This window comes from Carassius gibelio, chromosome A20, assembly GCF_023724105.1.
Source record: "Carassius gibelio isolate Cgi1373 ecotype wild population from Czech Republic chromosome A20, carGib1.2-hapl.c, whole genome shotgun sequence".
In the NCBI taxonomy this organism is placed as follows: Eukaryota; Metazoa; Chordata; class Actinopteri; order Cypriniformes; family Cyprinidae; genus Carassius; species Carassius gibelio.
In genome coordinates this window covers 3,553,553-3,568,551 of record NC_068390.1, presented here as the reverse complement: position 1 = coordinate 3,568,551, position 14,999 = coordinate 3,553,553, and the positions used below count along the sequence as shown (strand labels likewise).

The window sequence follows — 14,999 nt, the reverse complement described above, 5'->3', positions numbered from 1 at the left end:
GAAAGAGCAGTCATTGTTTGACCTAAACCTAACCCACAACTGTGACATTCCAAGCCTGTGTGGCTTTCTTCTGAGAAACACCAAAGATGAGATTTTAGGAAACTCTGCGTAGACTGCCACGCCGAATGAACTCTGTCCTCTTGTGTAAGGGTCTTATTCCACCTAGGCCATCACGTAAGGCAGGGTCTCAAGGGGTGTCTAAAAGGGGGTACGTGGCAGGCCCTCCTTAGACCCCTGCGCGCCGGCCCTGTCTGTCCCAATGATCACCTGTGTCACCACAAACAGCCCATCAGTCCCTCTCACCGCCTATGTGACCACTAATTGCGCTTCTGTCCACTGGTAATATAAAAACTGTGACCGCAAGCTGTCTATGTGTCCCCCTGATCCCCTACGTGCCCACAAGTAGCCTTTTTATCCCCTTGACGAACTTTAAAAAACATCCATCTGGAGTGTTATTTTCTGATAAAACGATGCAAGCCGTAGCAGTTTCTAACACATGGCTAACCTTCTTGAAATTCAACACAATGGTCAACGAATCTGCCAATAAACCTGTTCAGGTGGCTCCTCGCTTACTCCCGAAGCACCCAGAGGTGTTAAACCCTCGGAATTCCACTGACCACAAACAGTCTGTTTTTTTTTACAATGGGATAGATTGTACGTGGCAAGTCCATGTCTCAGCTTTCTAAAGAGATATCAAGCTAAAACCTGATTTCCCATGCTAGTCTGGACACGTGCTACCCCTGTGGTGAGTTTCAATAAGATTGGAGAAACTTGAAATCTCGGCTCAAAAAAACTAAAAGTTTCAAGAAGATTGGAGAAACTCGAAAGTTTGACCAACAAAAATCACCAAGAGAAATTTTCGAGTTTCTCCTGTGTTCTTGAAACTTTGGGTTTGTTAGTTTGAGACTAGCACAGGAAGGCAGGTTTCAGCTTGATATCAAGCTGCAAGTGTTTAATTCCGGGGTAAGTCAAGGGTAGCATTTCAGGAAACTCTGCATAGACTGCCAGGCCGAATGAACTCTGTCCTCTTGTGCGTGGGAATTACGCCGATTGTCTATTTGCTTTCGGGCACATCACAGTATAAATATTCGCCCAAAAAGCACTCTAGCGTTAGACCGTGGAGTTTCTGTAGTGTAGTGGTCATCACGTTCGCCTAACACGCGAAAGGTCATCGGTTCGAAACCGAGCAGAAACAGCTGTCCCCTTTTGAAGAAATGTATGAACCCCTTTGAGCCGACAGTTGGCTTCAGAAGGTTTAGCCTTTATGCTCATTTTGCTGAGCCTGCACACAATGATTTCGGACTTGCTTAGGAAGTGGGTTTCCGTAGTGTAGTGGTTATCACGTTCGCCTCACACGCGAAAGGTCCCCAGTTCGAAACTGGGCGGGAACACTGAATCTCTTTTCACAATCGTTTAGGTGGGTTTCTGTTGAGGAGGAACTCAATTCTACCAAGGCTTTGCGGCCAAGAGGCATGAACACAGTCACTAAAGGTATAGTTGATGCAGAAATGAAAGAGCAGTCATTGTTTGACCTAAACCTATCCCACAACTGTGACATTCCAAGCCTGTCTGGCTTTCTTCTGAGGAACACGAAAAAAGAGATTTGCCTGAGTGACACTCTGTTGAGCAGCAGCTCTGCATCACGAAGGCCCGTCTTTACACAGGTGTAGAGATAATTATTAAGCCACACTAGGCAGCGGTAATACCCACGCAGACAGTACTCTGTACTTTTGACCTGGTAGTTTAGATGAACAGATGGCCGGTGCACTCAAAGACCCAATATTTCGTACAACACATAAATATACATATATTAAATGAAAGTGGGCAAATAAGCAAAGAAGAAATGGCCACAGAGGATTCCCGCAAACAACTGGAGAAATTCTCGGTTTGCTGCTAAAAATAGAAGGTATTTGCGAACTGAAGAGCGCAACGCAATTTGTAATTTGATTCCCGCTCCAAGATGCATGAGATGAAAAGATCTGACACCTTTGCCACAGGTTTCCGTAGTGTAGAGGTTATCACGTTCGCCTTACACGCGAAAGGTCCCCAGTTCGAAACTGGGCGGGAACACTGAATCTCTTTTCACAATCGTTTAGGTGGGTTTCTGTTGAGGAGGAACTCAATTCTACCAAGGCTTTGCGGCCAAGAGGCATGAACACAGTCACTAAAGGTATAGTTGATGCAGAAATGAAAGAGCAGTCATTGTTTGACCTAAACCTAACCCACAACTGTGACATTCCAAGCGTGTGTCGCTTTCTTCTTATTCCGTCTTATTCCACCTAGGCCATCACGTAAGGCAGGGTCTCAAGGGGTGTCTAAAAGGGGGTACGTGGCAGGCCCTCCTTAGACCCCTGCGCGCCGGCCCTGTCTGTCCCAATGATCACTTGTGTCACCACAAACAGCCCATCAGTCCCTCTCACCGCCTATGTGACCACTAATTGCGCTTCTGTCCACTGGTAATACAAAAACTGTGACCGCAAGCTGTCTATGTGTCCCCCTGATCCCCTACGTGCCCACAAGTAGCCTTTTTATCCCCTTGACGAACTTTAAAACACATCCATCTGGAGTGTTATTTTCTGATAAAACGATGCAAGCCATAGCAGTTTCTAACACATGGCTAACCTTCTTGAAATTCAACACAATGGTCAGCGAATCTGCCAATAAACCTGTTCAGGTGGCTCCTTGCTTACTCCCGAAGCACCCAGAGGTGTTAAACCCTCGGAATTCCACTGACCACAAACAGTCTGTTTTTTTTTACAATGGGATAGATTGTACGTGGCAAGTCCATGTCTCAGCTTTCTGAAGAGATATCAAGCTAAAACCTGATTTCCCATGCTAGTCTGGACACGTGCTACCCCTGTGGTGAGTTTCAATAAGATTGGAGAAACTTGAAATCTCGGCTCGAAAAAAATAAAAGTTTCAAGAAGATTGGAGAAACTCGAAAATTTGACCAACAAAAATCACCAAGAGAAATTTTCGAGTTTCTCCTGTGTTCTTGAAACTTTGGGTTTGTTAGTTTGAGACTAGCACAGGAAGGCAGGTTTCAGCTTGATATGCTCTCCTTAGAGTTACAAATGATCTGCTCTTATCATCTGATCGTCGGTGTATCTCTCTATTAGTTTTACTGGATCTTAGTGCTGCGTTTGACACAATTGACCACAACATTCTTTTGCATAGACTTGAACACTTTGTTGGCATCAGTGGAAGTGCATTATCTTGGTTTAAATCGTACTTATATGACCGCCATCAGTTCGTAGCAGTGAATGAAGATGTATCATATCGATCACAAGTGCAGTATGGAGTACCTCAAGGCTCAGTACTAGGGCCGCTACTCTTCACGCTTTATATTTTACCCTTGGGAGATCTCATCAGGAAACATGGTGTTAGCTTTCACTGTTATGCTGATGATACGCAGCTCTATTTTTCCTCGCAGCCCGGTGAAACACACCAATTTGAAAAACAAATGGAATGCATAGTCGACATAAAAAATTGGATGACGAGTAATTTCTTACTGCTAAATTCAGAAAAAACAGAGGTGTTAATCATAGGGTCTAAAAACTCTGCTTGTAATAACCTAGAACACTGTCTAAGACTTGATGGTTGCTCTGTCAATTCTTCGTCATCAGTTAGGAACCTAGGTGTGCTACTTGATCGCAATCTTTCCTTAGAAAGCCACGTTTCTAGCATTTGTAAAACTGTATTTTTCCATCTCAAAAATATATCTAAATTACGGCCTATGCTCTCAATGTCAAATGCAGAAATGTTAATCCATGCATTTATGACTTCAAGGTTAGACTATTGTAATGCTTTATTGGGTGGTTGTTCTGCACGCTTGGTAAACAAACTACAGCTAGTCCAAAATGCAGCAGCAAGAGTTCTTACTAGAACCAGGAAGTATGACCATATTAGCCCGGTCCTGTCCACACTGCACTGGCTCCCTATCAAACATCGTATAGATTTTAAAATATTGCTTATTACTTCTAAAGCCCTTAATGGTTTAGCACCTCAGTATTTGAATGAGCTCCTTTTACATTATACTCCTCTACGTCCGCTACGTTCTCAAAACTCAGGCAATTTGATAATACCTAGAATATCAAAATCAACTGCGGGCGGCAGATCCTTTTCCTATTTGGCGCCTAAACTCTGGAATAACCTACCTAACATTGTTCGGGAGGCAGACACACTCTTGCATTTTAAATCTAGATTAAAGACCCATCTCTTTAACCTGGCATACACATAACATACTAATATGCTTTTAATATCCAAATCCGTTAAAGGATTTTTAGGCTGCATTAATTAGGTAAACCGGAACCGGAAACACTTCACATAACACCGTACTTTCTACATCATTAGAAGAATGGCATCTACACTAATATTTGTCTGTTTCTCTCTTGTTCTGAGGTCACCGTGGCCACCAGATCCAGTCTGTGTCCAGATCAGAGGGTCACTGCAGTCACCCGGATCCAGTACGTATCCAAACCAGATGGTGGATCAGCACCTAGAAAGGACCTGTACTGCCCTGAAAGACAGCGGAGACCAGGACAACTAGAGCCCCAGATACAGATCCCCTGTAAAGACCTTGTCTCAGAGGACCACCAGGACAAGACCACAGGAAACAGATGATTCTTCTGCACAATCTGACTTTGCTGCAGCCTGGAATTGAACTACTGGTTCCGTCTGGTCAGAGGAGAACTGGCCCCCCAACTGAGCCTGGTTTCTCCCAAGGTTTTTTTCTCCATTCTGTCACCGATGGAGTTTCGGTTCCTTGCCGCTGTCGCCTCTGGCTTGCTTAGTTGGGGTCACTTCATCTACAGCCATATCATTGACTTGATTGCAAATAAAAACAGACACTATTTCAACTGAACAGAGATGACATAACTGAATTCAATGATGAACTGCCTTTAACTATTATTTTGCATTGTTGAGACACTGTTTTCCAAATGAATGTTGTTCAGTGCTTTGACGCAATGAATTTTGTTTAAAGCACTATATAAATAAAGGTGATTGATTGATTGATATTGCTTTAGCTTTCTGTGATGGTAATTGTGCCTTCTATGGTCCTTTGTCCTAACTGCTTCTAGCTTTCATCCCGTGACACCTGCGTCTCTTCTTTGCTCCACAAGAGCCCGGATAGCTCAGTCGGAAGAGCATCAGACTTTTAATCTGAGGGTCCAGGGTTCAAGTCCCTGTTCGGGTGAAGGTCTTTCTTTGGCCTCACCTTGCTATCACTACGGTCCATCTCTTCTGCTGACTCTGTACTGGAACGGTGTTCCTTCCTGCTCTCGGGGATCAAGGGATCTCACTTGTGGTTAGTGAAAAACAAACAATGTTAAAACACTTGAACAAGGCAAAAAAAAAAACATAAATAACAATGGTGCCTGGGGTTTTTGAGAACTGGGGCTTGTAGCCTAGAATTTTTATTTGTAATTCATGTGAAAATCATCTTGTTTCCTCACTTACAGAAAACAATACATTGATTAAAATTTTCTAAGACACTTTTTGTTGGTAAAGGTCATATGAGAGTAGGTGTCAACTATCATGAATATCATTATGATTTACACCTGAGAAGACAAAGCCCTGCATAATGAGCTGCATAAAGAGCCGCTCAGTCAGCTGTTGTCACTGAGAGGGAGGTGTTACAAGAAAGAACGTGAGAACAAAATAAATGTATATCATTTTAAGTTTGTAGTTTATTTAGAATATATTTAATTATCCCACAACATAATTTAATATGGGGGAGCAGTTAAACAGTTTATTAGGAACAATCAAAGCTGACTTTCAAACTAATTTTATTTTTGTATTATTACTCCAGTCACACAATCCTCAAGAAATCCTTTTAACAATCTGAATTTCTAAAAAAAAAAAAAAAAACATTTATTGTTATCATTATTATTAATGTTGAAAATAGCAGAGGACATTTTTCAGTTTTTTTAGGGGGTAAATTAAAAGAACACCATTTTTTGTTACATTTGTTACAGTTACATGTATTTGTTACATTTATATCATTTACATCAAGCTTTGAATGGTATAGTTTTGTATATTGTTATTGGAACTTCATAATATTTAACTTAATTATACATTTAGTCAAGAATTATAGTTTGGAAAAAGTCTAACTAGTAAAATGTTTAGACGTTATGTGAAAGCTAGTACAAGTATATCAGTGGTTCCCAACCTTTTTCAACTCGCGGCCCACACAACCAAACACATATGTTTGCGCGGCCCTCTTGAAAAAAATTAACTGACCCCGCTATTGTTGGGTTAATAACTTAGTACTCCGAAGCTAGATTTTAAACTGTATTTATTGAATAAACTAGGGCTGTGCGATATGGACAAAAAAAAAAAAAAAAAACTATCGCGATTTTTTTTAATCAATTTTGCAATTGTGACACACACCGATATGCTTTTACAGTCATAAATGCATTCAGGATTAATTTGAAACATATTTCAAAAAGAAAACCAATCAGAGCTTTATCAAAAAGTCATCTCTAGAACAGACATAAGTCAAAATTATTACTATAGTGAAGATGTTAAAAAAATGTATAGACTTGTGGCAAAAAAAAAAAAAAAAAATCCTGTATACAGGGACTTTTTTTTCTTTTTTGCCATGCATTGTTCATAGAGCTCATTAATTGTAGCGGTGCTTCAGGTATTTGCAGTGTGTTTACAGTATGTTTATGCGGTCAGCAGTGAGAGCGCATAAATATAACACGAAAGCACATTAAAATTTAGGATTTAGAAATCGCGCACGCTCAAATCGTGATTTTAGGACGTTTGCTTTTAATCGCACAGCCCTAGAATGGACTGGAAATGAACAGAAAATAATTGGCGGCCCACCTGCAATACCACCGCGGCCTACTAGGGGGCCGCGGATCACAGGTTGAAAACCACTGGCCTACATTTTAGAAACAATATTGACTGTTTAGGCTCTGTTTATTCAACGAAAATAGTTCCAAATAAACATGTTCAAGAAACACAAAACAGTGTTTCGTTCTTGAATGATTCAGTTTTTTTAATGAATCGAATTAATCAATTATTGATTGCACTTGAACTTGAATTACTGATTTCACTTGAATGTTAATAACCCCACAGTGCCCTATTATCACTACCTTATTTATTGATACAATTTAAGAATCTGTTGTGAAAGATGACACATAAGTCTACATTAAATAGGGTTAAGACAAAATGCCCCCTGATAAAAGTAAAAAAAAAAATGTACTAGAAATCAATTTAACATGGTGAATATCACAAAATGCAAATTAATAAGACATACTGATATTGTTCAAGTAAAATTGTTTGCTTTGACAGGAGATAAATATTTAGACAAGCGCCAGCTTAATGCAGAGCCACGTTATGAATCTTTATCTTTTTTTTCTTTTTTTTTATGTAATAGTCATCATTAATGTGTTTTTGTGTCACTGTTTCCTATGTTGTGTGACAGAATGCCCAAATGAAGAAAAGGAAGGGAGACAGCTGTTTTTCCTTAAAAAAAAAAAAAAAGGAATCAGTAGAACAGGAGCAAAAAGCAGATGCAGGAGATAAAGATGCAACTGAGAGAAAGGAAGACATGGTGGAGGGACAGAAGGATATACTGGAAGAAGAAGGTGGCACAGAAGAAGAGGAAGAGCAAAACAGAGAGGCAGAAGGCAGCATTAGGCAAACAGAAACACCTTTTGCATGCCCAGTAGGACCCAATGGTATGCCCATTGTCAGCAACATTGTCAGGATTCTTTATTTTGGTTAGGTCATATTTAAAGGGATGCTAAACCTAAACATGAAAATGCTGTCATTTATTCATTTAGGGTTCAGAGTTTAGCTTCAGTCCTAATCAGAAACACTAGAAGCAAGCAGATAATGAAGTTGCTATGGATTACATGCAAAGTGTATCTAGATCTGTTTTGTAGCCATTCAGTAGAAAATATATATCTATTGTAGAGGAATCAAGTAACTGTAATGAGTGTAAGGTAATTTTAAGGTACTGTGTTATGAATTAAAAAACAATATATCTCATTCTTAGATATATCCAGATTCAGAAGTGATGGACCCTCCCAGCCACAATTGCAGACATTTTCTAAAAGTATTCAAGGAGCTGCAAAGAGAAGTTTTCACAGTGAGTGGTACAAGGCATACACTTGGCTGGAGTATTCACACTCCAAGGATTCTGCATACTGCTTCGCTTGCAGACACTTCTCACTCCCTAATGCTGCTAGTAGTGTGTTCACATCTGTAAATGGATACTCAAACTGGAAGAAAGCCACATTTAAAGACAGTGGATTCAGTTTGCATGCAAACTCAGATGTTCATATTAATGCAATGACTGACTGCCTGGCTTGAGAACAAAAGAATGGGGGAGAACAACCCGTCACTGTTTGCTCTGATGGATCATTACCACAAAAACAAGGTTACTGAAAATCAGAATTTTGTGAAAACTTTAGCAGAAGTTCTCCTCCTGACAGCTACACAGAAAATTGCCCAGCGAGCCTATGATGACTAAGCAGAATCATCAAACAGAGGGAATTTTTTTGAGAATTTAAATCTAATTGGTAAACATGATGCAAATGTGAATAAACAAGTGACACAGTGCAAAAAATGCAAAATACACAAGCAATACAATTCAAAATGAAATCCTGGAATGTTTAGCCGGAATGGTCAGTGATGAAATTATTGAGGAGGTAAAGAAGAGTGAGCAATTTGCTTTTATAGCAGATGAGACAAAGGATCTGAAAAAAAAAAGAACAGATTTCCTTTGTGCTGAGGTACTATTAAAATGGAATGGTGCATACAAGTTTTTTGGAATTCCAAGAAGCAGAGACATTAGATGCTGCAGGGTAAACAAATGTAAAAACGAAAAACCTTGATGGACAAGAGTACGATGGTGCCTCTGTATTGAGTGGTCAGAACACTGGTGTACAAACAAGAATTAGAGAGGTAGCCAAACATGCATTCTATGTACATTGTATTGTTTAAACCTTGTTCTGGTGGACCGTGTGAAGTCTGTTCCAGATGGGGCACGTTTTTTTCCTTACATGAAAGGCTGTATGTTTTCTTTACCAGTTCATATGTTCAACACAAACAGCTTAAAATGCAGAGTGAGATCTTTGAATGTGCACCAAGTGAACTCCAGAGGTTGAGTGATACCAGGTGCACTTGCAGATACATAACTTGTCCAAACTTAATGGATCGATTGTCAGCTGTCAAGAGAGTGCTTGAGGACATTTCAGAGGAAAGTCATCCAGATAGGGCTGCAGAAGCGAGGGGGTTACTTGGTCAGATTGATTCGAATTTCACCGGGCTTTTGTCAGTCTTTAAGATGGTTCTTGGTAGCACAATTTTTTTTATCAGACATGCTTCAGTCTCCTAAGTTAGATCTTTCAAAAGCAGTTGATCTCATTGGAGATCAACTCCAATGATTACTTCAACAGTCTCTTGGATGAGATTATGCAGACATGTGACAACTGTGGTATTTCTTCAGACATGCCACTCCATAAGCGGAAAAAACCGAACGCTAAAAATCTAGAACACCGTAGGGTTGTGTCGCAACATCTGCAGTTGGACAGGATGTGAAGATGGAAAATAAGGAAACCTTTAAATTGCATGTTTACTACCCAATCATTGACTGTATGATTGGAGAAATAGAGTGCCGTTTCACAAAATTAAACTGTGGGATCATGAAATGTATCCAAGCACTTAACAACCTCCACTTAAACCACCTCAAGTAGCAACTTCCTGGATGAAGAAAGCATAGCCCTCTTAGACAAAGCATATGAAGCAGATATGGAGGACCTAAAACATAAGCTACATCAGACCAGATGAATTTTAAGCAGGAAAAAGTCAGATGGACAGAAGGTTCCTGTTACTTTGATGGATTTCACTAGGTTCCTTGAACCTTTCAAAGAAGTCTTCTTTGAGCTTTTCCGTCTGCCAAAAGCAGCTGATGTGCTACCGGTGAGTACTGCCTTGTGTGATCGCAGTTTCTCTACACTGAAACTTTTAAAAACTCACTGGCGTTCCACTATGTCAGATAGCAGACTAAGTAATTTAGCAGTACTTAGTATTGAGTCTGAGCGTTCAAAAGCTTTAGACATGGATGCTTTCATAAAACGTTTTTTCTGCACAGCATGGTAACCGTCGAATTCAGCTCTTCTGATTTACTGTATAGAGAGTGAGCATGGCCATAGCCAGGCTTTGAAAATGAGTGAGGTCCAGGGGGTTTCTATAATAACCCCCTTAATATAGAATTGTGCTAAAATAACCCTTATAAATACATTGAATTATATACACTAACACTTGAAAAGAGACAGAAATTTAGATGTTTTTGGATGGATGCTCCTTCTTAAATCTTACCCTATTTATTGCATCAACGTTTGTTAATTGTATTTTATATTCATGGGGTGGATGATTTTATCATTGGTATATTATTAGTTGTAGTAATTGTTGTAGTTGTAGCTCCAATGGCACAGAAGGTAAAGTGTCTGGTGTACATATTTTGATGTGATTGACCTGGGTCCGAATCCGCCTTTTGGCAAAATTTTTGCTCCCTTTTCAAATTTCAAATCACATCAGAAAGGCATTCATTTTCAATTAGAATTAAGTAAATAATCAAAAAGGGCTTTATTGTCCCAATAAGGTGGCATCCATTAAATTAGACTCAATAAGTTGCATATGGTTTTATTATGTACTACACTACTGAGGTGCAGATATGCACAATTTGCAATATGCATTACAAATGGTAGAAAATCCTGCTATTTTAACATCTATAGCTATTTGCACTTAGTGTAAATAGTCACTGCCTTTTTTTATTACTTGCAGACTAATGCCGGCAATTTATTAATTTTCAAACATGAAAAATCTACAGAGGTCCGGAACTCTTAGCTGGCTATGGCCACGAGAGTGAGTGAACAGCTGCTGATTTCCATGTTTTACTATTTGTGTGACTTATGTAACTAGGTTCATAATGTTCAGTTACAATTGTCTTTGTGGCATTGTGTTTTTACCGTACAGACTTTATGTATTTATTTTAGGGCTTAGTATTTCATGAAATTTTTCCAAAAAGGCATTGTTTAATTTAGGGATGTCAAATTTCGATTATTTCCATGATTGATCGTCGTTTAAATTAACAATCAATTAATCGATTAATCGTTAACCATAATACTGCAAAATGCGTCTATTGCAGGCACGCAGTCAGCGATATGACAGGATGTGCAAAAGCCACACACACACACAAAACGCTTTCTCACTTGAATTAAAGAGGTTTTAGTCTGAATAAAATGCTAGTAGCAGGATTATAAAATGAATAGATGCGATTATGATCATTTGATAAAATGAAGAGAGCGTATGGAAGCATATGGGTAGCATTATTCAATTTGGGATGTAATATGCAAAATGACAATGCAATATGTAAAATGGCAATGCATTTCTGTATTTACATTTACATTTTCCAATACATTTGTGCAACGTTTGGTGCAAAATGAAAATGAAAATTAAATTACATAATTTTCATTTGCCATTTACTACACCAGTTTTAATATGTAAAATGAATATTAATTTTAACGCTTTATAAGTTGCAAAATTAAAATGAAAATGTATTACAGAAATGATTAGATATGTCTAACATGTTAAAGCAAAAACTGTGGCAAAATGATCATTTAAATGCTATTTTTCTTAATTGCATTAACACTCACAGTCAAGACACTTACGATTGCATTTTCATTCGGTGTCCCGCAATGAATGTAGCAAAACTCAATGTGCACATTGAAAATGCATTCCGAGCCGATCACGTGTCCCCGCCCTCGCGCCACGTCAATCATTGTGTGAACAAGGCGGGGCTTACAGAAGGTCAGAGACTCAAGTCTCAAGAAGAGGATTCAATCAAGTGAGACAACATGGACAAGGCAGTTGGTCCGTGTATGTTTTGATCATTTCGGTTTATGGCTTCAATATTTAATTCGGACTTGTGGGCGGAGCTGAAACGCTGCTTTCATCTGATTGGTCGAATCGGATCGGTTTTCATCTGACAGCCTTCAGCTCGGTCTTGTCATTCTTTCATGCAAAATAAGAGTCAGTGCGAGTGAAGCACTGTAATGTCTGAAACCACCGCTCACTGTTAATTAGCATAATATTTGAATCAGATGTAGCTGGGCACATAATTCGTGCTGATGAGACCTGCAAATTATTTCTAGGTTGTAGTATTGTATGAATATTGTCCCACTGATAAATACAGTGCAAATAGTTCTGTCCCTTTGGATAACAGTGAAGTGGAAATTAAAATCAATAATAGACTGAACAGTTCCATGTCTGTAACATTTACCACTCTCATCTTTTAAGTCATAAGGCACTAGGTATGTGTGTGTGTGTGTGTGTGTGTGTGTGTGTGTGTGAGAGAGACATTAATAAATAATTGTAAAAATTAATATAGTTAAATTTCTAAATAAAAATAGTAAAATTAGCTCTATGCTGCTCAGTGCTCCTGTAGCCTACCCCAGAGCGCCCTCTCGCGGCTGTAGACGGTAATGTTTTCTCTTGGTCTTGAATAAATGTGACATGTAGTCCAGTGCGACTTATATATGTTTTTTTCCTCGTCATGACGTATTTTTGGACTGATGCAACTTATACCGAAAAATACAGTTAACATTATTATTATTATTTATTATGAGAGTAATTGACACAGACTAGAACTTTAACGTTTCACCCAATTCAGCTCATATCTTTAGACTCGTCCGACTCGTGTTGCTTGTATAACTGGCCAGACTTACCTTCCCAAAAAATCCTATTTAATTTTATTTCATAAATTTAACTATATTTATTTCCACTTTACTGTTATCCAAAGGGACAGAACTATTTGCACTGTTTTTATCAGTGGGACAATATTCATACACTACTACAACCTAGAAATAATTTGCAGGTCTCAGCAGCACGAATTATGTGCCCAGCTACATCTGATTCAAATATTATGCTAATTAACAGTGAGTGTAGTTTCAGACATTTCAGCTGAAGGCTGTCAGATGACAACCGATCCGATTCGGCCAATCAGATGAAAGCAGCGTTTCAGCTCCGCCCACAAGTCCGAACGAAATATTGAAGCCATAAACCGAAATGATCAAAACATACACGGACCAACTGCCTTCTCCATGTTGTCTCACTTGATTGAATCCTCTTCTTGAGACTTGAGTCTCTGACCTTCTGTAAGCCCCGCCTTGTGCACACAATAGCCGCATTTCCACTGTCGGGCCAGTGCGAGCCAGGGCTTAAAGCGGGCCGGGCGGGGCTCATAGCCCCGGGCCAGTAGCACCGAGGCCAGAATAGCGCAGGGTTTCCACAGTGGAGCTTGAAGCACCGCTGCACGTCACTAAAACACGCTGTTTACACGCCTCTCAGAACAACGCCATGCAACCTCAAAATTTCACCAACAAAGAGAAGTTATCAGAAAACTAAGAAATAAGTCACTGGAACATGTGCGATCACAAAACGAACATGATAAAAGCGGCAGTTTGTTTGCATGCTTTGTTATATATTCAAATTCAAAAGCATCGATGTTTTAACTATAGATCATATTTATATACATTGATCATATTGATTTAATTTATCAGGACTCAAAATTATTCACACATAAATACACTTATGTCTATTTTATTTATTTATTTTTAACGCTCATGAAAATAGCCTGCTTGTTCAGTCGAGTCTGTTTCTGTTTATTAACCACAGTAGCCGTCACATTTAGAATGAATGATAATATCTCTATTTTTGTAAGCTCCCGAACAAAAACCATTATTAGGCTATATTCTTTTATGATAGGCAACGTGAGATAAACTCTCGAGATGAGGCTTGTGACAGATAATATTAAGTTACTTAATAAATACACGACTGTTGAGCTGACGTCTGATTTCTTCAAGCGTCATATTTTACCATGTTTACTATGGTAACAAGTTTAGCGTGCATATCTTTTTCATCACTTATAAATATTTCTGCCTTGTTTAGTGATTATAATCCACATCAGATCAAGTTATTTCAAACACTCGCTGCTGACTGAAAGAGAGTTTTGAGCTCGACTTATTTAAAAAAAAGTGTTTAATGCTGGTGTTATAGCTGTTATCTTTCTGAAATGATCCTCAGCACAGACTCTCCATATTTATAAAAGCTCCCGAACAAAAATCATTATTATATTTTGATGATATGCAACGTGGAGCTAAACTCACGAAACAAGACGACAGATAAAATGTTACTTAATAAATACACAATTGTGATAGAGAATAAGAAGCTGACGTCTGATTTATCCAGGCGGTCATTTTTACCATGTTTACTATGGTAATGTTAATGTTTAGCGTGCATAGTCTTTTACATCACTTATAAATATTTCTGCCTTGTTTAATGATTATAATCCACATCGGATCAAGTTATGTCAAACACTTGCTGCTTACTAAGAGTGAGTTTTAAGCTCAACTTATTTTAAAACGTCTTTAATGCTGGTGTTAAAGTTGTTGTCTTTCTGAAATGATCTGCGCTGAGCTCTCCAGACACGGAGAAACTCCGCCTTTGTTCATAACCCCTCCTCTAGCCCCAGTTGGCCCGCTTTGGCCCAAGGATTTCGTCGGGCCGAAAAAACCTGGCCGTTGGCCCCGAGGAAGCCCCGGCGAGGCACGATCAAGCCCCGGAAGTGACAGTGGAAACGCGACTGGCCCTGGCACGCACTAGCACGCCCGGTCCTAGCTCGATAGTGGAAACACGGCTAATGATTGACGTGGCGCGAGGGCGGGGACACGTGATCGGCTCGGAATGCATTTTCAATGTGCACATTGAGTTTTGCTACATTCATTGCGGGACACCGAATGAAAATGCAATCGTAAGTGTCTTGACTGTGAGTGTTAATGCAATTAAGAAAAATAGCATTTAAATGATCATTTTGCCACAGTTTTTGCTTTAACATGTTAGACATATCTAATCATTTCTGTAATACATTTTCATTTTAATTTTGCAACTTATAAAGCGTTAAAATTAATATTAATTTT

At 39.2% G+C, this 14,999-nt stretch overlaps 3 non-coding genes across 3 annotated transcripts; all 3 read left to right on the top strand.

Moving 5' to 3' along the window:
* The first annotated feature begins 1,122 nt into the window (after positions 1-1,122).
* trnav-aac (transfer RNA valine (anticodon AAC)) lies at positions 1,123-1,195 on the top strand. Its single transcript has one exon. It is a non-coding gene; the product is annotated as a tRNA-Val (tRNA).
* Positions 1,196-1,318: 123 nt separating this feature from the next.
* Positions 1,319-1,391, top strand: trnav-cac (transfer RNA valine (anticodon CAC)). The gene has a single exon. It is a non-coding gene; the product is annotated as a tRNA-Val (tRNA).
* Positions 1,392-1,997: 606 nt separating this feature from the next.
* On the top strand, positions 1,998-2,070 carry trnav-uac (transfer RNA valine (anticodon UAC)). The gene has a single exon. It is a non-coding gene; the product is annotated as a tRNA-Val (tRNA).
* The last annotated feature ends 12,929 nt before the right edge of the window (positions 2,071-14,999 follow it).